Source organism: Leopardus geoffroyi, chromosome C2 (assembly GCF_018350155.1).
Source record: "Leopardus geoffroyi isolate Oge1 chromosome C2, O.geoffroyi_Oge1_pat1.0, whole genome shotgun sequence".
Lineage (NCBI taxonomy): Eukaryota > Metazoa > Chordata > Mammalia > Carnivora > Felidae > Leopardus > Leopardus geoffroyi.
The window spans coordinates 10,906,600-10,934,552 of NC_059333.1; the positions used below are offsets into that span (position 1 = coordinate 10,906,600).

Here is a 27,953-nt window from a genome sequence, read left to right on the forward strand (position 1 = left end):
TCTACATTCAACATTTCTTTTTCCAGATTCTGGTTAGGGATACAATGACCGTTTGACAGAGCGAATGAGAGCTGACCGGTTGCTGTAGCCGCTGCTCACCGTTCTGTCCTTCAGTGTCATCAGGAACCCCCTCCTGGCTGACATTTAAGCTCTGGTCACATGGAATTTTCAGTGTGTCTAACTCAGCATATTATCTCTTTCTTATGCACCATCCCCCACGTTCCCTGTGCCTAGACCATTATCCCATTGCCCCAGCCCAGCCCAGGCTAACTCCGTAATGATGTGACCCCCACGAGAGCAGGCCCATGTCTGTCCTAGTCACCTCTCTCTGAATCACTAGCAGCTACCACTGTGCCTGGCCAGTGGCGACCAATAAATATTGCTGAAATGATTAACTGACTCACTGATAGTTGTCCTACAGTTGCATCACTGATGTCTCCTTCCCCCTGAGAATCATTTCCAGCTGCTACTGCTGAGTCTCCCATTATGTGCCATACTTCCCCTTTGTAATATGTATTGACTTCTTAGCATAAGAATTAAATTGTTTGTCTTCCTTATTAGAACCTAAGTCAAGTGGAGGCAGGATTTCTGGTAGTCTGTGCCTCAGAATAGACATTCAACACAAGTTGGATGGATGGATGCACAGATGGATGGATGGATGGATGCATGGATAGATGGATGCATGGATAGATGAGTGAATGGATGAGTGGATGGATAGATGGATGGACAGAAGGATGGAGAGATGGATGGATGGATGGAAGGATGGATGGATGGATGGATGGACGGAAGGATGGATGCATGGATAGATGAGTGAATGGATGAGTGGATGGACGGAAGGATGGAGGGATGGAGGGATGGGTGGATGGATGGAAGGATAGATGGATGGATGGACAGATGGATGGACGGAAGGATTGATGGATGGATGGATAGATGGAAGGATGGATGCATGGATAGATGGGTGCATGGATAGATGAGTGAATGGATGAGTGGATGGATGGACGGATGGATGGATGGACGGATGGATGGATGGAAGGAAGGATGGATGGACGGATGGATGCATGGATGCATGGATGGATGCATGGATTGATAGATGCATGGATGGATGAGTGAATGGATGAGTGGATGGATGGATGGATGGATGGATGGATGGGGATTTCAGATGCAGAGGAGTAAGAGGTCATTGAGAAAGAATAGGAAAATAATGGGGCAGGTTCTCCTCTCCCTAGTCAATAGAGCATTAAGCAGCTCGGTGTTTTAATACAAATTGCCAGGCTGCTAGAACAACAAGAATGAAAGAGGGAGAAAAAGAGACATAATTGTGTTGGGATAGGGCAATAGATGAGAAAAGAAAAGCTTTGGTTTTAAATTTTTCTTCTCAGAGTGGTTAGCTAAAGAGTGAGTGACTGAGAAGGGCAGGAAAGAACGTGCCAGAGGATGGAAATGCTCCGTGCCTTGACTGAGCAACACGTGGAATAAAAGCAGCAACAAGTATGCACTTGCCCAAAACTCACCAAACTGCATACTTACACGGGGTGCATTTTATTATATATAAAGTACACCTCAATAAAGTTGACTTGAATTTTAAAAATCAGGATAAAGGGGGAAAAAAATTCCAAAACCTGTTCCGTGGACAACAATTGAGGGAAAGTCTTCGTTCTCCACATCCTAGTAGAAATATTTCCCAAGTGTATAGTGCTTTTTTTTAATGTTTGTTTAGTTATTTTGAGGGGGGAGGGGCAGAGAGAAAGAGAGAGAGAATCCCAAGCAGGCTCTGCACAGTCAGTGAAGAGCCTGATGTGGGACTCAATCCCACGAACTGTGAGATCATGACCCAAGCCAAAGTCAAAAGCCAGATGCCCAACCTGACTGAGCCACCCAGGCACCCCTAAAATGCTTTAATATTTTTAAAACAATATTATACAGCAAGGCAGAGCAGCATCCCAAATTAGAGTGTAAACATTCGAATGAGCTTTTCTAGAAGAACTTGGTATGTCCAAGTTGATTTTTAAGTCATATTTATTTTCTTAAAGTTTAATGTACAGGACTAATTCTTTTTACATGTTCAGAACGAACACATTGCTAATTCAATAATTACATACATATAATCAGTGGTAAATGAAATGGACTTTATAGAGTGTCTTTAATGCCAACCCAGACTCTCATGAGACCTCGGGCCACAGTGACATATGGGACCAGGAAATACATTTGCAGTGATGAACCATTGGAAATAAACCACTGGAAAAAGACACAAACAAAACCCCCACTTTTCTGCTAGGTCAGTTTTATTTTTGAAGCTTCCAAAACATTTTTCTTGCAAATTACACAAAATGTACATCATCAATCTTTTACTTACAGAGATTAAAAAAACTTTAAGCACCACAAATGATGGAGAAATAATTTTTAAAAGCTACATAGGATCACCCATAACCATTACAAATAATGGCTTGTACCACACACGCATGTTTATGCTTTACAAATTCTGGCATTCTTCATGTGGTTTTATTAGGGCTCAGTTGCCAAATGTCCTCTTTTAATTGAGTTAAATTCACAATTTTTACACAGTAAATAGTTCCAGTTGGTCTTTATAGCAAGTGTTTTGTGAAAAAGCAACTGTTTGCAGAGGTACTAGCAAGTGAGTATGGAGAATTTTGTTAAAATACACTTATATTGAGGGGCGCCTGGGTGGCTCAGTTGGTTAGGCGTCCGACTTTGGCTCAGGTCATGATCTCACAGTTCGTGAGTTCAAGCCCCGCCTCGGGCTGTGTGCTGACAGCACAAGGAACCTGCGTTTGGATTCTGTGCCTCCCTTTCTCTCTGCCCCTTCCCTGCTTGCGCCCTGTCTCTCTCTCAAAAATAAATATTCAAAAATTAAAAAAAAAACAAACCACACTTATGTTGAATAACCAAGAATGGAGAACATCACATAGATTAAATTGCAGATGGCACAATATAGCTCGTTTCTATGAATGCATTACACCCCCACAAACACAATCACGGGGAATGCTATCGAGGAAACAAATGTGATGAGGGCAAATGCATTCACCGCCTTCACCCCCCAACACCCCCCAACACCCCCCAATCTGGGTTTGCCACCAGCTCCTTTGCTGATACTGGGCACTAAGGAAGCCAAGTACCTAGGAAGCTCGAGGCACCATTTACCTTTGGGAAAATAGGAGATCCCATGGAAAGAGAAAGTAAACAGGTGGACTGAGCTGCCTGCCAATCTCAGAAGGTGAGTTCCTGACCCAGACTTCATTTCATCTTGGGCTTATTGGTGTGGTTGGGTTTTTTTTTTTTTCATTCATTCAGGCAAAATGTGCCCAGATCCAAACACTTTTTTTTTTTTCTTTTAATGTCTTTATTTCTACGCAGGACCATTAGGCCTGTCCCTCCTCCACTGTTCCTTGTCCCCGGGACTGGTGATACCCTTCACCCAGCTCAGCCTGGAAATCCTGGGGTCACTCTGACTGTCCTCTTTCGCGCTCCCCACCTTGCGATGAGATTATCCTGGATTAACAGGGTAGGGCCTAAATGCAACCACGAGGGTCCTTATAAGAAGGAAGCAAAGAGAGTTGACTACAGAAAAGACTGAGATGCTACGCTCCTGGCTTTGAGGATGGAGGGGCCCTGAGCCCAGGGATGTAAGGAACACGACCCCCGAAGCTGGAACAGGCAAGGAAAAGGAGTCTCCCTTCGAACATCCAGAGGGAGGTCAGCTTTGCCAACACCTTGACTTCCGCCCTGTGAAACTCATTTTGCTCTCTGGCCTCCAGAAAGAACCGAAAGAGAATGAATGTGGATTAAGCCATCAGGTGTGGTAATCTGCTACAGCAACAGTAGGAAGCTAATACCCCCTCTGACTTAGAATGCAGTTTAGGGGCGCCTGCGTGGCTCAGTCAGTTAAGCACCTGACTCTTCGACTCAGGTCATCGTCTCGTGGTGTGTGAGTTCAAGCCCCGCATCGGGCTCTGAACTGACAGAATGGAGCCCGCTTGGGATTCTCTCTCCCTTTCTCTCTGCCCCTCCCCTGCCTCGCACTCTCTCTCTCTTAAAGTAAATAAATAAACTTTAAAAATACATATATATAATATAATATAATATAATATAATATAATATAATATAATAGTATAATATATATATATAATGCAATTTAAAATCCTTACCTGGCTCTGAGACCTCCTCACGTACTCTCTCTCCCTGGCGCGACCCCGTCCAGCTACACCAACATCCGAACACTCCCTCGTGTTCAAGTTTGCCGAAGATAATGCTTCCGTGCAGTTCCCAGCAAAAATGCTGACAGAGGCATGGATGGCAAATTTCAGGCCTTCACCGTGGGCCCCGAATACTAGAAATACTGAGTTTCTTCCGGGGGAGGAAAGTTCCCCACGGACGGAGGGTGTCAGACCCCCAGGGCGTGAGATGACCCCTATTGCCCCAGCCTGGTGATGCCAGGTGGGCGAGGCAGCAGGTGGACCACCGAGCCAGCTTTGGAAATCCTGAATCACCAAAAAAATTCAGAGTGCTTTCTGGACATAAAGTTTCCTCCCCAGGGAGCAGGTCATTTGAATCTTGCCTGGGAGTCACCCCTGGGATGCTCCGAACGAGGATAGCGGTTTTCAGTGAGGCAGAAGCAAGTGACCGACAGATGGCCCTAAGGGCTCAAGTTTGGGGGACATTCCCACTCCTAATGCTCAGTCTTGGGTGCTTGCAGCAGAGAACCCAAGTCACTTGAAGCAAGGGTCTGGGTGGGTTGGGTGGGGAGCTCTACAAGGCCACACGGACAGATCCCTGGCAGAGACACTGGCTGGGAGAGAGGAGGCTTCAGGCATACGCGCTGCCTGCCCCTTCCAAGTGCCAGGGTCCCAATGATGGAGGACAAATGACTGGGAGAAGGCTGAGGATCTAGGAAGCAGAGCCTGGGCCTGGGGGACGCCCCTGAGCGGCAGCCTCCGGTGCCTGCCCGCCAGCCAAGCCAGCAGCGCCCCCTGCTGCCCGAACTGAGCCGCACACATTCAGAGAGCAGGAAGAGGAACCGGAAGTTCTCAGGGGGGCTCCGGAAGGGGAAATAGAGGGAGGGACGTGGGCCGGTGTGGGGGGAGGTAAGAGAGGTCCACAGCGGGGTGTCCCTGGTCTGAAGAGCTAGTCCCTTTATCCCCAGCCACCAGAGAATTCCCTGGGCTTAACTGGGCTGAGGCGTGTGTCCCAGGGTTGGACAGTGAAGCTGTGTGGGGGTCGAGGGGGTGTGGTTAGGGCAGCATGGTCAAAATGGCCCCCAAGATTCCCAAGCCTGCTCCCGGTGAACAGGACCTGAGGGGATATCACCCCCCATGATTAGATTACTTTATGTGGCAAAAGGGATTTTGCATATAGAACTCAGTGCCCTACTCACTGACTGGGTTAATCAAAAGGAAAATTGTCCTGGGTGGGCCTGGCCTAATCAGGGGAGCCCTTAAAGTTGAAAAGAAGCCGCAGCAAGGCGCTCCTGCTAGCAGGAAGAGGTGAGCTGCCGGTTGTGAGAGGAGGACCAGGTGACAAGGACCCTCACAGGGCAGCTTCTAGAAGCTGGGAGCTGTCCCTGGCCAGCAGCCAGTAAGAAAAAGAAGACCTTGGTCCTAAAACTGCAAGGAAATGAATTCTGCTAACAACTGCATGAGTGTGGAAAAGGGCCCTGAGCACAGGTAAGACCCTGGCTCTGCTTAGCACCTTGATTTCATGGTGGTCTCACCTAGGGAGAGACCCTAAGCAGAGGACCCAGCCAACCCACACCGGGATGCCCGACCCACAGAAACTGCGAGGTGATCAATGGGTCTTGTTTTGGACTTCTGTGTTGTTGGTAATTAGTTGTGCAGCAGTAGGGTGTAAGGTGTCAACTCAAAGGGGGCGTGTGACCTCTTCATTGAGGCCAGGCTCACGTGGCCAGAAGGCCAGCACCCCTCTTGGGAGGCCATTGGGCTCTTGGGAGCCATCAACCCCAAATAGACCTGAGCTGTCCTCAAACTATTCCTGTACTGCATGCCACAATTTAACTTTTTTTAAAACATTTATTTATTTTTGAGAAAGAGGGAGAGAGAGAGTGCACGGAGGAGGGGCAGACAGAGAGAGAGACATAGAATCCGAAGCGGGCTCCAGACTCTGAGCTGTCAGCGCAGAGCCCGAGGTGGGGCTCGAACTCATGAACCGTGAGATCATAACCTGAGCTGAAGTTGGACACTTAACTGACTGAGCCACCCAGGCGCCCCAGGCCATGACTATTTAAACATTGATTTCTTGCCTCTCTCTTTTTTTTTTGGGGGGGGGGGGAGGAAGGGAGAGTGTGTGAAGGAGAGGGACAGAGGGAGAGAGACAGAATTTCAAGCGGGTTCCATGCTCAGCATGGAGCCCGGTGTAGGGCTCGATCCCATGACCCTGGGATCGTGACCTGAGCCAAAAATCAAGAGTTGGATGCTCAACTGACTGAGCCAAACGCGTGCTTCTCTTGCCTCTTTTGTAACGAATACGTTTACAAAAATATTTTAGTAAACTCTTTCCTAAGCAGTTCTGCGAAAAGATACAGCTATGCATGAGTGGTAGGTTTCATTTCTGGTTTTGTTTATTTTTTTATTTTTTGAGGGAGAGCAAGCCATGGAGGAGCAGAGAGAGACAGAGACAGAAAAATCCCAAGCAGGGTGCACACCATCAGCACAGAGGCCGACGCGAGGCTTGAACTCGCGAACCGTGAGATTGTGACCTGAGCTAAAACCAGGAGTCGGAGGTTTTAACCAACTGAGCCACCCAAGTGCCCTTCATTTTAGTTTTTGGTTTAAAGGGTTCAGTACCGGGGTGCCTGGGTGGCTCAGTCGGTTAAGCGTCCGACTTCGGCTCAGGTCGTGATCTCACAGTCCGTGAGTTCGAGCCCCGCGTCGGGCTCTGTGCTGACAGCTGGGAGCCTGGAGCCTGTTTCAGGTTCTGTGCCTCCCTCTCTTTCTGCCCCTCCCCTGTTCATGCTCTGTCTCTCTCTGTCTCAAAAATAAATAAACGTTAAAAAAAAAATTTTTAAATAAAGGGTTCAGTACTCTGAGTATAAAGCATTTTTGTGAAATGTGCAAAATAAAGTTGCGGTGATTTTCAAAATCGGGCTTCCCGTGATCGTTTGAGCTACTGGGAGAATAGAAGCACGGAGAATACGGGACTCAGACCATTGCAGTGGTGCAATTTGGCATTTAATGCTCCTTCGGATGGTATTTATTGAGCATCCAGATGTGCCAGGCACCGTTGGAGGAGCTGGAGAAGAAGGGATAAGAAGGACGGACATGGTGCTCAGTCTCACAGAGCCTGGCCAGAGGAACTGGACGGTAAGATCTAAACAAATGATCTCAGGCGAGCAATGCTGTGGAAAAGGTAAACGGGATAGATTAGTTTTCTGTTGCAGCTGGTAACAAATCATCACACACTTCGTGCCCTGGGACAAGGCAGATTTATGGTCTTACAGTCCTGGAAGTCAGAAGTCTAAAATCAAGGTGTCGGTGTTCCTTCCGGAGGCTCTGGGGAGAATCTGTTTCCTTCCCTTTTTCTGCTTCCCCGGACTGGGTGCATTCCTTAGCTCCGGGCCCCTTTCCAGAAGCATCCCTACCCTGGCTTGGGTCATCTGTTTTAATCACCTTGTCGTCCCCACCCCAGTGGTGAGGGAGGGGTCCCTGCCCCAGGGATGGCGGGGGATGACGACACTGGACAGACGAGACCAACAAGCAGGCTCTCTGCCTCATTCACTCTCAGGCAGAGGGAGGGGGACGCTGCAGGCCACGCAGGGGCCCCACGAGGGTCACACTCAGGACCAGAGTGAACAAACAGGGCTGGGAGAGGCGGGCTCTATAGCACGAGGAGGGTGAGGTGGCCCGGGTCCCACGGGAGGGTGTGACGGGCTTGTCTGGAGAATTCCACGAGCCGGGCGGGAACTGGAACCCCGCGCTCAGGGGTCAGCAGGCCCTGAGCTTCTGTGTGACGAGGAGGGGTGTTTGGCTGGGGGACCTTCTCCACAGGAGCCGAGTGGGGAGAGGAACCTGTGAGGACACCACTCACAGCCTCCAACGGCACCCGGGGTCAGGGCAGCACAGGATACTGATTCTTTTTTTTATGTCTTACACAGCATTGTCATATTTCCTACTATGGGCAGGACGTGGATGAAGCAAAATTTCATCCCTTGTCTGACGCCAGAGCTGATGCTCTAACCGTTAGGCCACACAGCCTCTCCGGCACTGTGGGTTGTGGCGGCCTGTGTGCAAAGATGGCCGCCAAGGACTCACATCTGCCAGCTCACTTGTTCTGGCGACATGCGCTCCCACACTGAGTCTGAGTTGGCCCTAAGCCTCAGTTTCTCCAAGAGAACGTGGTGACAGGGACACCACCCTCGTGCCGAAGGGGCCTAAGAGGGCCTGGCAGCTTCCCCTCGTGTCGCCTTGGCAGCCAGCTGCTGTGTAGAGTCCAACTACTTCCTGTGGAGCGAGTCCACACAGAGAGGCCCTGGGGCATGAGACCCCTCCTTCGGGGGGAAAGGCCACAGGAAGGACCACCAAGTTCTCGGCCATGCAAGCAAAGAAGCCACCATGGAGTGTTCTGGCAAAATAGAGCTCCCAGAAGCTGTAGCCCCAGCCCACCTCGCGAGGTGGAGAAAATGGCAGCTGAAGCTAGTCAGTCCACAGCGTAAGGGGAGGTAGTGTGAGAGAATACCGTCGTGGTTGTTGAAGCCACTTTTGGGGTGATTTGTTACTCCAACAGATAATTAACACCCTGGTTTAAATCTTGTCTTACCTAAATCCGCTCCATTAGCAAAGCATCAACACTTCAAACAAGTGCTGTGGTGAAGAAAATGACCCCAGTCTCTCTGTGTGGGAACACTAGGGTGAGTATGCTTAACAGATTCATAAAAAGGGAAGAAAGATCTCTCGTTGTATTGCATTTCTTACCATTTATATTCACTTCCATGGATTTTTGGGGTTTTTTTAATGAAGCTGTCTATTGGCTGCTCCCTCACTCTTCGCCTCGTCCATGCTTTAAAAAACATATTCTGTCAAAATGTCAGCTTGGTCACTCTGAAGGCTTCCGAGAGACTTCCTTCACAGATGTTCTTCCAGAAACGCCGAAAGCGTGAGTGGGACAGATTAGCTGACTTAGACCTGAGGTACTGTCTTAGACTCCAAAGAAAGATGACGTATAACTCCAGGTAGTGGTGTCATCACGCATAGTCCCTGTTTGTAACGATATCTAAGAGTCAGAGTGGGTGTCTTTAAATTTTTTCAGATGCATACCAAGACTGCTAAGTCAACGGTAAGCCCTCCTGCCTCCTTTCTGGTTCATGATGCAATGGAGGTTTCGTTTTGCTTTGTTTTAATTAATTGCTTTTTTTAAGGTGGTTTATTTATTTTGAGAGAGAGAGAGAGAGAGAGAATGAGCAGGGGAGGGGCAGGGAGAGGGAGAGACAGAATCCCAAGCAGGCTCTGCAAAGCCCGACTTCAGGCTCGAAACCACGAACCGTGAGATCATGACCTGAGCCTAGATCAAGAGTCGGATGCTTAGCCCACTGAGTCACCCCAGAGCCCCAGTTTATTTTTTTAAATAAAATAAAAAGTTAGTTAACACACAGTGTACTATTAGTTAGTTAACTAATCACTAGTAACTGAAAGTTAGTTACTAAAAGTTAGTAACTAAAAGTTAGTTAACACACAGTGTACTATTGGTTTCAGGAGCAGAACTTCGGCGATTCGTCTCGTACATAGAACACCCAGTGCTCATCCCCAACAAGTGCCTTTCTTACTACCCGTCACCCAGTTAGCCCATCCCCCCGCCTACCTCCCCTCCAGCAGCCCTCAATTTATTCTCTGTATTTAAGAGTCTCTTATGGTTTGCCTCCCTCTCTGTTTTTCTTATTTTTTCCTTCTCTTCCCCTATGTTCATCTGTTTTGTTTCTTAAATTCTACATACGAGCGAAGTCATATATGGTATCTGTCTTTCTCTGACTTATTTTGCTTAGCATAATACACTCTAGTTCCATCCACATTGTTGCAAATGGCAAGATTTCGTTCTTTTTCGTTGCCAAGTAATATTCCATTGGACCTATACACCACATCTTCTTTGTCCATTCATCCATCGATGGACATTTAGGCTCTTTCCATACTTTGGCTATTGTCGATAGTGTTGCTATAAACATCGGGGAGCATACGCCCCTTCGAATCAGCACTTTTTATCCTCTGGATAAATACCTAGTGGTGCAATTGCTGGGTCGTAGGAGAGTTCTATTTTTAATTTGTTGAGGAGCCTCCATACTGTTTCCCAGACAGGCTGCACCAGCTTGCATTCCTACCAACAGAGCAAAAGGGTTCCCCTTTTGCCTCATCTTTGCCAACATCTGTCGTTTCCTGAGCTGTTAGTTTTCGGCATTCATTCTGACTAGTGTGAGGGGGTATCTCTTTGTGATTCTGGTTTGTCTTTCCCTGATGATGAGTGATGTTGAGCATCTTTTCATGTGCCTGCTGGTCATCGGGATGTCTGCTTTGGAAAAGTGTCTATTCACGTCTTTTGCCCATTTCTTCACTGGATTATTTGGTTTTGGGGTGTTGAGTTTGATAAGTTCTGCACAGATTTTGGATAGTAGCCCTTTATCTGGTTTGTCACTGATGCAGTGGAGTTTGAAGCAAGGCATTGCATTAAACCAATGATGACCTGCTCGGAGCTTCCTCACCATCCTGGCTTAGATCTTCTTGGGGGCAAGGGAAGTCCTGGGATACTCCACCCCTAGGCCCTCGTTTAAGAAAGACATTCAAGGCTGACACGCAGACGTGTGTTTGTTTCTGTCGCCATTAGAGATGAGCTTCTCTGACATCGGAGGGAAGTCTTAACGTGCCCGGGGGGCCCAGCCCCTTGTTCTCCACGACACTGCCCCCAGCCCTCTCCCAGGGACCCCACAATTGGATATTCTCCATGTTTCCACCTCTCCGATGGGTAGCCCTGCCCCTAGTGACTCAAGGTAGGGTGCTGGGAGGTGTCCTGACTCCTTGTCCCTGCTTCATTCACTCAGGGCCTCCTCAGTTCTCACTTTGTTTCTAGCAAAGCCTCCCCCATCCACTCTCACATTCCTGCCAGAGTGAGCTTTCTTTTCTTTTTTTTTTAATTTTTTTAAATCTTTTTATTCATTTTTGAAGGAGAGAGAGAGAGACAGAGCATGAGCAGGGGAGGAGCAGAGAGAGAGGGAGACACAGGGTCCGAAGCAGGCTCCAGGCTCTGAGCTGTCAGCCCAGAGCCCGAGGCGGGGCTCGAACTCACGAACTGTGAGATTGTGACCTGAGCCAAAGCCGGACGCTCAACCGGCTGAGCCACCCAGGCGCCCCCAGAGTGAGCTTTCTAACACATAGGTGTGATCTTCATACTCCCCTTCACCTTCATGCCCAGGCCAAACTCAATCTCCCGACACACCTTCCTCTACCCTGGGAATTCTTTCTTGCCAGCAGGCACAATGGGGCACCCATACTGCTCTGGTCCTGCCTCCGCCCCCCTGTGTCTTCGCCTGCAATGGTTTCTCTGATTTTCCAGCTTCTAGTCATTCTCCAGGACCCTTCTCAAGCGTCTTTTCCTTTGGGGACGCTTGTCTGATGTCCTCAAATCGCGCTAAACTACTCTCTGTGTCCCTTCTCTGGGCTCCTGCAATCTGGTGTGTCCCCAGCTCAGATCCAACCACCCCGAACTGGTGGCTGGCTCCCCTTCCAACCCCCAGCCGGTTTGCCAAGTGTTTCAATGTGTTTGTCTCTGATTTGCTAGCACCCCACAGGAAGCTTGGGGAGAAATAGTCATTCAATAGATACCTGTTGGCTGAACTGCTTACGGACCAACTTGATTCTTTTTTCTTACATAAAGATACAGAGCCTCCCCCAACACTATTGAGCAGGCTGTGTCCGTGTGGCTGGTGGGACCTCAGGCAAAGCAGATGACAAAACTATCTTACAGGAGGTGTTTTCTTAACGGAGACCATGCATCCAACACGGAAACTCCAGCCTGGGTTTCCACAGGTGCTCCGGGGGCCGGGGACCCTGGTTCTCATCTCCACAGCCTCTGGCTATGCCCATATTGTGTCCGTATCTGCCCCGTCTATCTGGCCAGTGGAATTGAGCTGAAGTAGGACATCACTGAGTGATGAGAAAACATTTCAAAGACATGATTAGTCGAGGCACCCTGCAGGTGTCTGAAAAGTTGTCCCGGTGGGATCTGCAGGGCCCAGCTTAAAAGAGCTGGCACAGAGGGGACGTTGCTGAGCTACTGACCTTGACCTGCAATATGCAACAGCTGCAGCCTCTTGCTTCTGAATGCACCATAACAATTCATTCCTGGGCACTTTCCTATGGGGACTGAGAACCAAATAATCCCCCGACGTAAGCCATTTGACATCCAAGTGCTTACACAACTCAACTGACAAAGATTATATGTTGAAATCATTGCCGAGCAATGTCTTTTTTTTTTTTTTTCTTAGAGCGCACAAGCAGGGGAGAGGGGCAGAGGGAGAATCCCAAGCATGTTGTGCGGCACAGCACCTGACTTGGGACTTGATCCCGGGGCCGTGGGATCATGATCTGAGCCAAAATCAAGAGTCAGATGCTCCACCGACTGAGCCACCCAGGCACCCTAGCGACATCTTTTTTTTTTTTTTTTTTTAATACTCTAACGAACTCCCCGCCCCGCCCTGCCCCCGTCCCCAGACTCCTCTGTCCTGTCTCACAAAGCAACTCCATATACTTGGGAATTTCCAGCAACTTGGAAGTGGGAATTGCACGTCCTGACAGGTGGCAGCGACTGGAGCAGACACCCCAAGCCGGGTCCTTCTTGAGGATCTTGTCCGAGCCCTCTTGAGATGGATTAGCCAGTGAGAGTTTTTTTTTTTTTTTTTTTTTTTTTTTTTGGGACAGAGAGAGACAGAGCATGAACGGGGGAGGGGCAGAGAGAGAGGGAGACACAGAATCGGAAACAGGCTCCAGGCTCCGAGCCATCAGCCCAGAGCCTGATGCGGGGCCTGAACCCACGGACCGCGAGATCATGACCTGGCTGAAGTCGGACGCCTAACCGACTGCGCCACCCAGGCGCCCCAAGCCAGTGAGAGTTTTGGCACCCACTTGATTGCACCTTTTTCAGGCGAAGTGAGGGATGGAGAAGTCTGCACGGTGATGCTCCGCGACCCTCAGGACGCACTGTCAGAGCACGAACAGGAAGACACTGCACATCGCTCCGGAGGATTGTGGTGTCACTTGGAGAACGTCTGTGTGCGACCCCGATGTCCAAGCATCCTGCCAGGGTAAGAGCAAGGCGCACTCGCCAGCTTGGGGGAGCCCAAGGCCTCGCGTGGCGCCTGTTTGCACTTTTCCCACCAGCCTCTGCCTCCCTTTCTGCCACACCTCCCCGGTCGCAAAGTGTGCCTCCCTGGTTAATTTCCACAAGAAGTCAACAAGACGGGAAGAAGACTGTTGGTTTCATTTCTCTTTGTTTCTTCGTAAATGGTTTTGTTGACACGTAATTGCACACGATTCACCCGTTTAACGTGTACAGTTCAGGGCGTTGGGTGTATTCACACACGTGTGCAACCAGCACACCACCGTCTGTTTTAGAGGATTTTTGTCACCTCAAAAAACCCTCCGAACCCTTTAGTTATTATCCCCTGACCTTCCTCCAACCCCCCCGCCCCAAACCCCACCCCCAACCTAGTCTAAGCAACCATGAATCTGCTTCCTGTTCCTGTAGCTTTCCCCATCCTGGGCTTTCGTGAGAATGGAATCCTAGAACATGTGATCTTTTTGTGACTGGTTCCTGTCACGCATCATGAACAGGTACGTGGTTCATCCACGTTGTATCACGTATCAACACTTCGTTCCTTTGTATGATGGAATAATACTCTGTTGTATACTTTGGCACATTTTGTTTATCCATTAATTAGTTGAGGGGGCATTTGGCTGTTGCCACTTTTCGGCTATTATGAATCATGCTGCTGTGAATACTTGCATAGAAGTGTGTGGACACACTTTCGTTACTCTTGGGTCTATGCGGACGAGCAGAATTGCTGGGTCATATGGTAACTCTGTGTTTAATCACTTGAGGACTGGCCTGACTGTCTCCCAAAGCAGCTGAACCATTTTGCACGCCCACCAGGAGTGTACGAGGGCTTGGATTTTCTCCACCTCCTCACCGATGCTTAGTGTGACCTGACTTTTTCAGTCTGGTCACCCAGTGGGTATGAAGTGACAACACTGTGGTGTGCGTTTCCTTTTCCCTGGGGCAAGTGATGCGAAGCATCCTTTCCTGTGCATAAGGGGCCACTCATTTTGGGTCGAGAGGAGGGGTTTCGTCTTGCAGAACATTCTACCATCTCATTCTCCCTCCCCCTGCCGCCTCCTCTTCTGCCCTCCTGAATCCCACCCAACCCAAACACGCACTCAGATCCAGACTTTTCACTCCCCCCCCCCCTCCCCGAAGGCCCAGTGCCAATCAGCACGGCTCAGGGTCTGCCACAGTGGGCTTGCCTGACAAAGCCAAGGCTTCTCACAGCAGCTGCTTGGATGAAGAGTTCTCTACCTTCTTCCCTCTGCGTAACTGGTATACAGCAGGGGCCTACTAGTGGATGGCCCTTTGCATTTACATGTGTTTATATGGGTTCACTGCTTTGGAGTGCTACAAATTCACAAGGTGAGGAGCTCCTCCAAAAATTCAGCGGGAAGGAAAGGGTTTGGTGCCATATGTTGAAATTTTGGACCCCCAAACAGCCCACTTTTCCTAAAGATTTATTTCCCTTAAGGTAAAAACAGATGGTTTTCAAAGGAAGGGGGGAGGCGCTCAGGAAGATGAGAAATTCACCCACACCTGGTGGTAAGCCATGATGAGATTCGTATGGGAGCTCGGAAATTCTAGGAGAAGGGAAACTGCTGTGGCTTAATAAGGAATATCGTGATCTCTGGTCGTGTGCCATTAGCAGCCTTGGTTGAATTCCAGTCTTAGGCGGTGCCCTGAGCATCAGTTTGCACTTATGTGTCAGTAGAGAACAGTCAACAGTGCACTCTTGCCAACGGATGGAGGGGCCAGTGGGCCGAGTTGTCAGCCGGAGTCAGGTGAGGGAGTGTGGAAGGTTGGGGTTGGGTGAAGATGGGCTTCCCCAATCAGAGCACAAGGTGAGCTCCATCCAGGTAAGCACCAGAGTATTAGGGTATTAGGAGTGACTAAAAGCAAGGACTCCAAGGTTAAGAGTACACCATATAAAGGACAGGACACGTCCTGGCATGAAAAGACTAATCTGGGTTTTGGTCTCTATTCCTGGTTGGTGGAAAGAGATGAGAAACTAACAAGCTCAGTGACTTTCTCGAATAAGCAAACCACCCTTAGGCCAGCTTCTTCTTCACCTGTTGAATTCATTCATTCACCTCTGAACAGTTATTGGGTACCAACTAGGTGCCCAAAACAGGGCTAAACGCTGGAGAGAGAGAGAGATAAGGCAAAAGTCCTTACAATCCAGCCAGGATTGAATGCGAGGGGAAGGGTTTGGCCTTTCGACCCAAGAGAGGCTCCTTCGGCTAAGGCGATGCTAATGTTGATTCTCATGAGAAGGACTCTGGCACAAAGATCAAAAAAGGAAAGGCACCTGACATGGTTGGCCCAAACAGTAAATACACGTAGAAGTAGAGTGTTTGTCTCCTATGTCCCCAATTCCCAGGCATCAGCATTCCTCCTCTTGAGGCTTGAGACTTCCAGGCCCACACCCATGGTTGGTGGTGACACCAAGTTCAAAGCCCACCTTGAGATCTAGTGATCCTCCAGGGCTTACAGAAGTGTGGGGTTGGTATGGAGCCCATTGTTTCTGGAGTCCCGAATGTAGCAGAGGTGTGTTAACCTCTTGACTAAAGGTTAACAGAGGCTGCCTTTGGTCTGAAGAAGCTCTGGACACTCAAGCGGCAGAGTGGGGACCTGCCAAGGATGAGATCATAGTTCACGGCGGGTTCTCATGTCTGGGTTTGTCCCCGGGACACTGGCACTGGCCTGACTACTTAAAGCTTTTACCAAGCCTTACACACCCCCACGCTTCTGTAATATTCCCATAAGCTTACCAACCATGCCTGTTGGACCCAGAGGTCACCCGCCCCATCCTGCCCTCAGGGGCCTGAGATGCTATTCGTAGGCCCCGAAACCAGTAAGATGATCTCATTTTCCTTCTCAGACCATTGAATGTCTACTTCTAGTACAAGTTCTAGCTGGAGAACTGCTGTCATCCTCTGCCTGGAGCAGACTGCTTCTGAGTTGAAGAATGTGGGAGCCCTTTTTCCATTTTCTCTTTGAGCAGTAACTTATCACACGGATAGCCGTGACTCGCCCCATCCTACTCTCTGCTGTAACTCGTACATAATTCCCCTTCCGTGAGATTGGGGATGGCCTTCCTCTGATCAGCTCCTTTGTGTTTCTTGGACCGCCCAACTTCCACAGCAGTGCAGCTCCTTACCTGGCGTTTACATGTGCTGGACCCCCCCTTTGCTGAAGCAGGGGACAGCAGTGATGGGCCAGAACAGGTCCTGCGGCTTTGGGTCCAGGGTGGCTGACTCTGGAGGGATGTCCCCCAAAGGCTCACCTCCCTCATCCACCCCAAAGCAGAAGTTGGCAGGCTGTTGAAGCACCTAATATTCTCTCTCTCTCTCTTAGAGAGAGAGAGAGAGAGAGAGAGAGAGAATCTTAAGCTGGCTCCACCCCCAACTCAGAGCCCAGGGCTGAGCCCAACTTGGAGCTCAATCTCACTGATGAGGTTTTGGAGTGATGGGAATCCGGAGCCAATGGCCAAGAAAGTATTTTTGAGATGTCTTTGGTACAGGAAAGGTGATTTTTTTTTAGAGCACAGGGACAGGACCCGTGGGCAGAAAGAGCTACACTGGGGTTATGAAGCGTGACTGGTTATATACTATGGAGTTGGGGGAGATACAGTCAAGAGGAAGTTTCTTAAAGGGATTTCCATACACCAAGGAGGCTCACAGGTGACTGGAGGCCTAGCTATTGTCAAGCTAAGGTTATTTTTCCCTCTAGCAAAGCATTAACATTAAGACAGTAGGGAGTTCCTGGAGATGAAGCTATTGATGAGTTTGCCTTTTTCTTGTAATTACCAAGATGTTTGTAAATTGACAGAGACTCTATCAGTTTAACCATTTGTTTTCTGCCCTTTCCTTTGTTCTTGGGCAGCCAAGAGTGCCTGAGGAATGGCACACAGATCCCACCTGGGGATGGAAGGGAGTCACGACTTGTCAGCCTGCCTTATGCTCCTACCCCGTCATCACAACTGTGAGATCATGACCTGAGCTGAAATCAAGAGTCACCTGCTTAAACGACTGAGCCACCCAGGTGCCCCAAAGCAGCTAAGTTTAGGGGACACTAATGTTATCCTACCTTTTGGATAAGTAGGAAGTTACGACTTGAAGCTGGGCACCTGGGCTAAGCTCCCAGAGAAACCGGCACACTGGCCACCGGCCACCTCAGTGTTCGTGTTTCAAAGAGGTGGCTCCAAGGCCCCCAAGAGAGACATTCCTGAGAAGCAAAACTGGTAAGGGGCTTACTTCATTTTTTGAAAGACTTTCATGCGTCTCAAAGAGACAGCAAAGATTCTAAAGGAAACACCCTAAGAAAAGGGAGGGAGGGAGTTTTCTTTCCCTTTGGGCTCAGGGAAAGTCCTCTTTCTTTTGACCTGTGTTTCCCTTATGCTGCCTGGGACGGTAGTCCCAGGTCGCTGCTCGAAGAGCCCATGTGGTCCAGGGGAATGGCCCTCCTTTCCCCACTGGCTGGCTGCTCTGCTGTTGGATCACTGGCCAGGACTGGATCCTCAGACCTCTCTTCTCCAAGCGGGGGGGGGGAGGGGTCTCAGCAAGTCCCTTGGCATCGAGGACCATCACGACACCCACGTGTGTGTCCCTAGCCCGACTCCCCTCTGAGCTTCATATTCAACCTACAACTGCCCACATCTAGAGGTGGACTTTGGAGGGCATCCCAAACCTCGCGTGTTCAAAAGACACACTTCTTAAAATTTCCCCCCAACTTCCCCATCGCAGTTAATGGCGCCAGCCTCCACATGCTTACTCAAGTCAACTCTTGCTGTCCTTGATGGCTCTCCCAACCTCTTGGGCTCAACCACATTATTCAGAGCCATTCCGGGACTTCTAACAGCTCTGCCCCGAAATGTCTCTCAGAGCTGTTTACTTCTGTCTCTCCTCTGAAACCAGCATCGCTCAAGCCCCATAATATCTCACATAGACCGTGTGGGTGCTCAGTTCATGCTCTGGAGAGAATGAGCAACGGGGTTGGTTTCTCATTGACCTCTAATATCTGCCTGTTCCCAGTGGTTCTAAAAAGCCTTATCAGCAGATGAAATTTATCTTCCAGGAAACGTTGAAATTACATTTCATGAAAGATATGATGTTAACAAGGGGCTGGTGAAATGCAGAGGTCATTAGTCTTTGAGTTGCAAGTCCTCCTGATTAAAAAAAAAAAAAAAAAAAAAGAGGCTAACAGCTTCTGTATTGCAAAGGATCTATGGATCCTTTCATCCTCAGCAACATGGAGGCCAAGTGTTGAGCATAAAATGCTTCTCAATTCCCCTAGGCTGTTACATGTTACTGAGATCTATACATACACAAAGCTGTACATATTTCAAAACTAGAAAAAGAATAGAGAATGATATCATTATTACCCATGTAGCTGAACCCAACTGTATTGTAACTTAATATTTTGCAATTTGTGCTTCAGATTTTATATATATATAAAATAGTACAGGGGCACCTGAGTGGCTCAGTCACTTAAGCATCCAACTCTTGATTTCAGCTCAAGTAGTGATCTCGGGTTTGTGAGACAGAGCCCCATATCGGGCTCTATGCTCAGTGTGGAGCCTGCTTGGGATTCTCTCTCCCACTCTCTCTGCCCCTTCCCCCCACTCTCTCTCTCCCTCTCTCAAAATAAATAAATAAATTTAAAATATGATCGGTAGAAATGAGACCCTCTATCGCCCCTTCCTAGATTCTATTTCCCTTCCTCCCTCTGCAGAGGCTACTGCAATCAGGAACTTGGTATTTATAATCTCATGTGTGTTTCTGTTGCAGGGTTGTTGTTTTTTTCTTTTTTTTTTACCACAATTCTTGGGATTCATGGTCTCAACGCTTAGAAGAATAAAGAGGCAGACACAAAATGAGCAGCAGGCAAAAGCCTGTCAGAGTATAAGATCAGAAAGGAAGAATAGTAGGAAAACTCTCTTTACAGAGAGGGGACATCGGAAAGCGGATGCCCGAGGACTATAGGCAAGGGTCCTTGTTTTACAAGGTTCTGGTCAGCCCTCTTCCTCCCCTTCCCCCTTGTTCCTTCTCAGGTTCTACCCTTATTGGCTTGTAGCTCTAGGTTCTGGGGTGTCCATTCCTGATTGGCTCGTTTCCATTGCATGGGGGGTGGTCTATGGCCATACTTAGGTCTTTAGTCAAATTCCTGAAGAAAATCCGAGGGGAGTAGGTGGGGTCTGTTCCATTCTTCAGAGGAACCTTACTCTGGAGGGGGCTTGCTGTGGTCAGATACTCCCAGGATTGTTCCAAAATAGGTGTTTTTCCCCACCCAGGGACCTCAGGTCCTAATCTTTCCCTCTCTGCCTACTGAATCCTATCTTCTCCTATCATTTGTATGTATTTAGACTAAATTTTCTAAGTCAGTAAGCAAGATGGTGTGAACCAGACTAATGTCATCTTGGCCAAACCTGCTAGGCTCACCCTGGTCTGTGATTCTTTGAAACAGTCTTAAGCATAGCACCGCCCCCACATTCTCTCCTTTTGTTTAAGGGCAACTTTAAGTGCACCCTCAGGGCATAACGTCCTTGATCTGCCCTGGAGATAGGACAATGACGCGCTTCTATTTTCAGACATTCTCCTCTTAGGTGGTCCCTCGGCTAAACTCCCAGCCTCTAGGGTTATAAAAGCTGGGCTTAAACGAGGTGGGGTTGGGGAGATCTAGTTGACTGGCGGCCATCCAGGACATATCTCTGTCTGTAAATCCTGTGAATAAACCATTTCTCATCCAGCCCCACTTGTTGGCCTTTTTCTTTTGTCTTACAGCTCTTCCGGCCTTCCGAGGTCTTTTTACAGACGCCTCCCTGTCATGGAACAAAGGTATAGTTTGTTTTACCAATGGTAAATTTTAAAAACAAGGGGGCGCCGGGGTGGCTCAGTCGGTTGAGTTGTCCAACTTTGGCTCAGGTCATGATCTCACGGTGCGTGAGTTCGAGCCCCGCGTCGGGCTCGGTGCTGACAGCTCAGAGCCTGGAGCCTGCCTCGGATTCTGTGTCTCCCTCTCTCTCTCTCTCTCTCTCTCTCTCTCACCCCCTCCTCCGCTCATGCTCTGTCTCTCTCTGTCTCAAAAATAAATAAACGTTAAAAAAATCAATTTAGAAATAGATATTTTTCGGTATTATTTGGCAAATTACTTTTTAAAATTCAACATTTTTTAACATTTATCCATGTGGATACACATTCTGATTCATTCTTTGTGCATTCTTCCTTCTTTCCTACCATTCAGGTTTATTAACACACAAGTAATGAGCGTCAGCTCAATTAATTTTCGTAAAGTGAACATATCCATGGAACCACCAGCTAGAGCAAGAAAGAAGATGTTAATTACACTCCCGAAGCCCCTCGCGTGACATCATCTGGTCACCATCTGCCGAACTTCCCAAAGAAAAACTTCCTAACTTCTCATGCCGTAGTCTCCAGCCTAAGAATCCTATATGCAAGAAATCCTAGAAGTTGTAGGCATGTCTGGCTTCTTTTGCTCAGCTTCCTGTGAGAGAGATTCATCTGTCTTTTCTTGTGGGTTAGTAGTTTGTTCATTTAAATTTTTTTCAATGTTTATTCATATATTTTGAGAGAGAGAGAGAGAGAGAGAGAGCGCATATGCTCAAGTGAACTTGAGCCGGTGGGGGGTGGGCAGGACAGAGAGAGAGGGAGAGAAAGAATCCCAAGCAGGCTATACAAGCAGCCCAGGAACCCTGTGATCTGAGATGAAATCAAGAGTTGGATGCTCAACCCACTGAACCACCCTAAACATTTTTTCTTTTTTTTTTTTTTTAATTTTTAAAAAATCTTTATTTTTAAAAAAAAAATTTTTTTTAACGTTTATTTATTTTGGGGACAGAGAGAGACAGAGCATGAATGGGGGAGGGGCAGAGAGAGAGGGAGACACAGAATCGGAAGCAGGCTCCAGGCTCCGAGCCATCAGTCCAGAGCCCGACGCGGGGCTCGAACTCACGGTCTGTGAGATCGTGACCTGAGCTGAAGTCAGACGCTCAACTAACTGAGCCACCCAGGCGCCCCAAAAAATCTTTATTTTTGAGAGAGAGAGAGAGAGACAGAGTGTGAGCAGAGGAGGAACAGAGAGAGAGGTAAACACAGCATCTGAAGCAGGCTCCAGGCTCTGAGCTGTCAGCACGGAGCCTGACACGGGGCTCGAACTCACAGACCACAAGATCATGACCTGAGCGGAAGTTGGACGTTCAACCGACTGAGCCACCCAGGCGCCCCTTAACTTTGTTTCTTTTAAACAGACTTTACTTTTTTTTTTTTTACTTTTTTTTTTTTTTCCCAACGTTTATTTATTTTTGGGACAGAGAGAGACAGAGCATGAACGGGGGAGGGGCAGAGAGAGAGGGAGACACAGAATCGGAAACAGGCTCCAGGCTCTGAGCCATCAGCCCAGAGCCCGACGCAGGGCTCGAACTCACGGACCGCGAGATCGTGACCTGGCTGAAGTCGGACGCTTAACCGACTGCACCACCACCCAGGCGCCCCCAGACTTTACTTTTTAAGAGAGTTTTAGATTTTCAGAAAAACTGAGAAGATAGAACACAGAGTTCCCATATACCTCCCATTCAGCTTCCCCTGCTATTAGCCTTTTGCATTTGTTTTTGTGTATTTGTATTTGTATTTTGTGTTTTTGTATTTGTATTGGTATTTTGTGTTTTTGTGTGTTTGTTTGGTGCATTTGTTGCAATTAATGAACCCATACTGATACACCATTAACGTAAATTCACAATTTATTTTGATTTTCTTAGTCGTCACCAAATGTTCTTTTTTTTTTTTTTTTTTCTGTTCTCGGATCCCACATTGCATTTAGTTGTCATGTGGCTTTAGGCCCTAGGCCCTTCATGGCTGTGGGAGCTTCTCAGACATTCCCTCTTGGGATGCCCCTGAGAGTTTTGAGGAGGACTGGTCAGGTGCTCTGTGGGGTGGCCACCCACCCACTACTGGGATTTGTCTGATGTTTCTCTTGTGATATGACGGGGAGGAAGACCATGGAGGTCAAGTGCTATTTTCACCACATCGTGGCAAGCGTACGTCCTGGTCAACATGATTTATGACTGTTGGTGGCCCCATTCACCCGGCCGAGGCTGCGTTTGTCATGTGTCTCCAGTGGAAAGTTAGTTTTTCTCCCTCCCTTTCTATACTGTGCAGTTTGGGAGGAAGTCACTCACAGGATGGGGAGTTTGACTCCCTCTCCTCGGAGGCACCCTAACGACATGAATTCTTTGGAATCCTTCTGCGTGGGAGATTGGTGTCTTCCTCATTTATCAATTTATTCAGTCCTTTATTTATATCAGTATGGCCTTGTGGATATTTACTTGATGATTTTGCAGCTCAGAAGTTCAGCTTGGACCATTGCAAACCCTCTCAGTTGGCTCCTGGGGTCTTTTGACCCCCCTCGATGTTCTGTTTTGAGCATTTCCTTACCTTCTGGGAATACCAGGTCCTCCGGGCTCGGCTCATCCATTTCCTGCCCCAGTTCTAGAAACAGCCATTTCTCCAAAGAGCCCTGTTCCTTTGCCAGGAATAATATTAGGGTCTGGGTGCTGAGGTGTGCTTGCTGTTGCCCGGATGTCCTCTCTTGTGGAGCCCTCCGAGGACAGAGCAGGAAGTGTGCATGTTTAGACTACGCTATGTACATGCGCTGACCTACAAACACTCGCATACGTAACCATCTCTACCTGTATTAAGCTAACCATGAGGCATCTCCAACTCAAATCCATTACCACATGGATAATTCTGGCTTTCCTCCCCTTGCTGATCTATGAACTCCAAGCCCAATTCTGAGAAACCCATGTGTTGATTTTAAAAAACCGGTTTCAGAACTTTCTCGATCCCCTGTGTCTCCCAATATTGCCTCTGCTCCATTCACTTGCTTCTGTATTTCTAGGACTGCAGCTACACTCTGTTGATCCTTTTTCTTGCTCCTTGTTTTTTGTATTTCCCATAATTTTTCCTCTTGTGCGTCACTCTGTGTGTTTTAAACTGACTTTTCTAATTCGTTAATCTTTTCTTTGGTTGTGCCTAATCTAGTAAATCCAGCCACTGATGTGATCCTTTTTATAGACTCTAGCTTTCTTTTGAACTTCTGTTTACTCGTGAATTAACTTTGGAAATTTATGGGTTTTTTTCTCAAAAAAAAAAAGTATATTTCATCCAAATATTCAAATTGTATTTCTTTTTTTTTTTTTCCAACGTTTATTTATTTTTGGGACAAAGAGACAGAGCATGAACGGAGGAGGGACAGAGAGAGAGGGAGACACAGAATCGGAAACAGGCTCCAGGCTCTGAGCCATCAGCCCAGAGCCTGACGTGGGGCTCGAACTCCCAGACCGCGAGATCGTGACCTGGCTGAAGTCGGACGCTTAACCGACTGCGCCACCCAGGCGCCCCTCAAATTGTATTTCTTGAGGGGCTTTTCATTTGGTCTATCTATTCTATTTTCCTGTCTTCTTTTTTTTAAATTTATGTTCTTAGTTGAAAATTTAATTTATTCTATTTCCTTTAGTTTATCTTACAGTTCTTTTGCTTTTTGGGTTAAATTTGTTTTCTATCATTGTTTCTTTTTAAAAATGTATTTAATGCTATAAATTTACCTCTAAGAACCACTTTTGAACCCAGAGGATTTCATATGTAATATTTCCTATGTCCTTTGAGATCTTTTTATTTTTACAATGTTTTCTGCTTTAACCAATGTGTTAAGTAAACATGAATTAATTTTTAGTTTCCAGATATATAAATGTTCATTGACTATATATTTATCATTAATTTATAGCTTTAAAAAAATTTTTTTAAACATTTATTCATCTTTGAGAGACAGAGAGAGACAGAGCACGAGCGGGGAAGGGGCAGAGAGAGGAAGACACAGAATCCGAAGCGGGCTCCAGGCTCCAAGCCATCAGCACAGAGCCCGATGCAGGGCTTGAACTCACAAACTGCAAGATCATGACCTGAGCCGAAGTCGGACACTGAACCGACTGAGCCACCCAGGCGCCCCAATTTATACCTTTTTTAAAATCAAAAGTAAGGTGTATTTTTCAAGCCCTATGTATAATCGTGCATTATTGATCTCCCCCATGAATATTAGGCATGTACATACATCTATTAATGTTACAGAAGACATACTATGTATAATTGTGGATTATTAATGTGCACTTTTAGTAAATGTGAATTCTCTTTATCTTTGAAATTCTTAAAATCTGTTTATTTTGCTTTATTCCAGAATGGTAGTTAATCTGGTTGTAGTATTCTAAGCCCAAGTAATTCAGTGGAGGAAGGTCAGTCTTTTCAACAAATCTTACTGAAAAAACTGGATATTGCCATGCAAAAGCATAATCTTAAACCTCTTCTTTCCCCTTTATAAAAATTTCAACTCGGGGCACCTGGGTGGCTCGGTCGGTTAAGCGTCCGACTTTGGCTCAGGTCATGATCTCACGGCCCGTGAGTTCGAGCCCCGTGTCAGGCTCTGGGCTGACAGCTCAGAGCCTGGAGCCTGTTTCGGATTCTGTGTCTCCCTCTCTCTGACCCTCCCCCGTTCATACTCTGTCTCTCTCTGTCTCAAAAATAAATAAATGTTAAAAAAAAATAAAAAAAAAAAATTTCAACTCGGATCATCAACTATACATCTAAAACTATAAAAATTTCTAAAAGAAAACATAGAACAAAGTCATAGCAATCTCGGGTTAGACACTTAGCTAAGATAAAAAAAAACATGAAAAATTAAATTTAATAATTTAGATTTCATCATTTTTTAATTTTTAAAATTTTGTTATTTTTTTTAATGTGTATTTATTTTTGAGAGGGTGCAAACAGGGGAGGGGCTGGGGGGGCGCTCAGAGGATCTGAAGAGGGCTCTGAGCTGACAGCAGCGAGCCCAGTACGGGGCTCTAACCCATGAACCTCCAGATCATGACCTGAGCCAAAGTGGGACGCTCAACTGACTGAGCCACCCAGGTGCCCCTTATAATTAAAAAAAAATTTTTTTTTTTAACATTTATTTATTTTTGAGACAGAGAGAGAGAGAGCATGAACAGGGGAGGGTCAGAGAAAGAGGGAGACACAGAATCTGAAACAGGCTCCAGGCTCTGAGCCATCAGCCCAGAGCCCAATGCGGGGCTCGAACCCATGGACCGCGAGATCGTGACCTGAGCCGAAGTCGGACGCTTAAACGACTGAGCCACCCAAGCGCCCCTATAATTTTTTTTTTTAAAGGCACTGTCAATAAAACGAAAGGCAGGGGCACCTCTCACACTGGGGAAAGTATTTTCAAAATACCTATCTGATAAAGACTGCCATCCAGAGATACAGATGGCCACTCGACATATGAAAAGATACACAACATCAAAAACTTCACATGCCAACGTTGGCAAGGATAGGGAGCAACCAAGACGTTCATATGCCGCCAAGAGGAGTGTCACTTGGTGTAATCCGTTTGAAAAAATGTTTATAAATTTAAACATACTGGGGCGCCTGGGGGGCTCAGGGTTGGGCATCCAACTCTGGCTCAGGTCATGATCTCGTGCTTCGTGAGTTTGAGCCCCACATTGGGCTCTCTGCTCTCTGTGGTCGGCACAGAGCTGGCTTCGGATCCTCTGTCCCCCCCTCTCTCTCTCTCAAAAATAAATACACATTAAAAAATAAATAAACATGCAACTCCAACTATTTTTTAAGTATTAACCTGATAAAACTGAAAACGGAGACCTGTAAGTGGGTGGTTTTAGCAATTTTATTTATAAGAGCCCTGGAGCGAAATCGCCAAGTTCTACTCCTGAAACTAATATTACACTCTATGTTCCCTAACTAGAATTTAAATAAAAATTTGAAGAAGAAAAAGGAGGAGGAGGAGAAGGAGAAGAAAAGAACCCTGAAGTAGCCCTGAAAGTAATGTAACGTTAGCGTCTGTGAACTAATGACAGAAAAATACTGTGGCCCATCCACAACTGACCAGCAGTATAAGGAACAGACTACTGGAACCCAAAGCAACACATGTGAATCTCCAAATCCTTAAGCCAAGTGAAAGAAGCCAAATATAAAAGACTACATGCCGTACGATTCCATTTGTGCGAGATTCTGGAACAGGTGAAACTCTGTGGACAGAAATCAGATCAAGGGTTGCTGGGAACGAGGGTTAGGACAACAGATAGTTACAGAGGGGCACATTGGAATTTTTTGAGGGGAAGGAAAGACTCCGTACCTTTATTATGATTGTGACTATGTGACTGTACATTTGTCAAAACTCCTCACATGTCATATCTCAAAGAGATCATTTTTTTTTTTAAGTTTACTTATTCATTTTTGAGAGAGAGAGAGGACAAGGCGGGGAGAGGCAGAGAGAGGGGGGTACAGAGGATCAAGAGGGGGCTCTGTGCTGACAGCAGGGAGCCGATGCGGGATTCAAATTCACCAACTGTGAGATCATGACCTGAGCCAAAGTCAGACGCTTAACTCACGGAGCCACCCAGGCGCCCCAAAGAGATACATTTTATTGAATGTAAATTACACGTCAGGAAACATGCTGATGTGTATCTAAAAGATACATATGAATTTAATGCAGGCTCTGACCCCTTTACACCGTTTCCTGTGATACTCTCTTGGTCGGAGCCACCCCCGTCACTGTTTGGCCTCCTGACTAGTCTCCCTTCTTCAGTGTCTTCAGCCAATTCTCAACACGGTAACCACCGCGAGCACATTGAATATCAAAGCGTATCATTCCCTTGTTGAACACCATCCAATGTTCCCATCTTCTACAAGTACCTACAAGGCCTTTCCGCCACCTCTCGAGGACTTCCCTTTTCTTCCCTCCACTTCCTGTTCCCTCTCTCCTGCCACAGTGATGAATTTCTTCCTCCTCTAGTGTGAGGTCCCATCCCGGGGTCCTGGCATTGGCTGCTCCCTCTGCCTCCTCCCAGGTGCCTGCATGACTTGCTCCTTGCTGCCTTAAGACCTTTACTCAAATCGCACATTTTCCGTGAGGATTTCCCCCGCCCTCTTATTGAAAATTACAACCTCCCTCATGGGTCACCTGGGGGGCTCAGTCGGTTAAGCATCCGACTCTTGATTTCAGCTCACGTCTTGATCTCACATTCGTGAGTCCAAGCCCCAAGGCAGGCTCTGCGCCGGCCGCTTGGAGGCTGTTTGAGATTCTCTGTCTCCTTCTCTCTCTGCCCCTCCCCTGCTCCTGTGCTCTCTCTCTCAAAATAAATAAACAATGCCCGCACATAATACGTGCTCAATACTCAGATGTTAACTAAATAAAGCAATGAATGCTCAGGGGTGCCTGGGTGGCTCAGTGGGTTAAGTTCTGACTTCGGCTCAGGTCATGATCTTACGGTTCGTGGGTTCCAGCCCCGCGTCGGGCTCTATGCTAGCAGCTCAGAGCCTGGAACCTGCTTCGGATTTTATGTCTCCCTCTCACTCTGTCCCTCCCCGCTCGCACTCTGTCTCTCTGTCTCTCTCTCAAAAAATAATAAGCATTAAAAAAAAAGAAAGAAAGAAAGAAAGAAAGAAATGAATGCTCATGTGGTTTTTCCCCTGTAAAATTAATCACTTAAGTAAATTTAATGCTAATGACATATGCATAGGTCGAAGTTCTCCAGAGAAACAGGA

At 47.4% G+C, this 27,953-nt stretch overlaps 1 long non-coding RNA gene across 2 annotated transcripts; it reads left to right on the forward strand.

Moving 5' to 3' along the window:
• Positions 1-13,108: 13,108 nt before the first annotated feature.
• Positions 13,109-21,141, forward strand: LOC123610609. 2 transcript variants are annotated; one of them, XR_006718221.1, is made up of 3 exons: positions 13,109-13,306; positions 20,109-20,162; positions 20,569-21,141. It is a non-coding gene; the product is annotated as an uncharacterized LOC123610609 (long non-coding RNA). The 2 variants fall into 2 exon arrangements; XR_006718222.1 differs by lacking the exon at positions 13,109-13,306 and adding an exon at positions 17,202-17,569.
• The last annotated feature ends 6,812 nt before the right edge of the window (positions 21,142-27,953 follow it).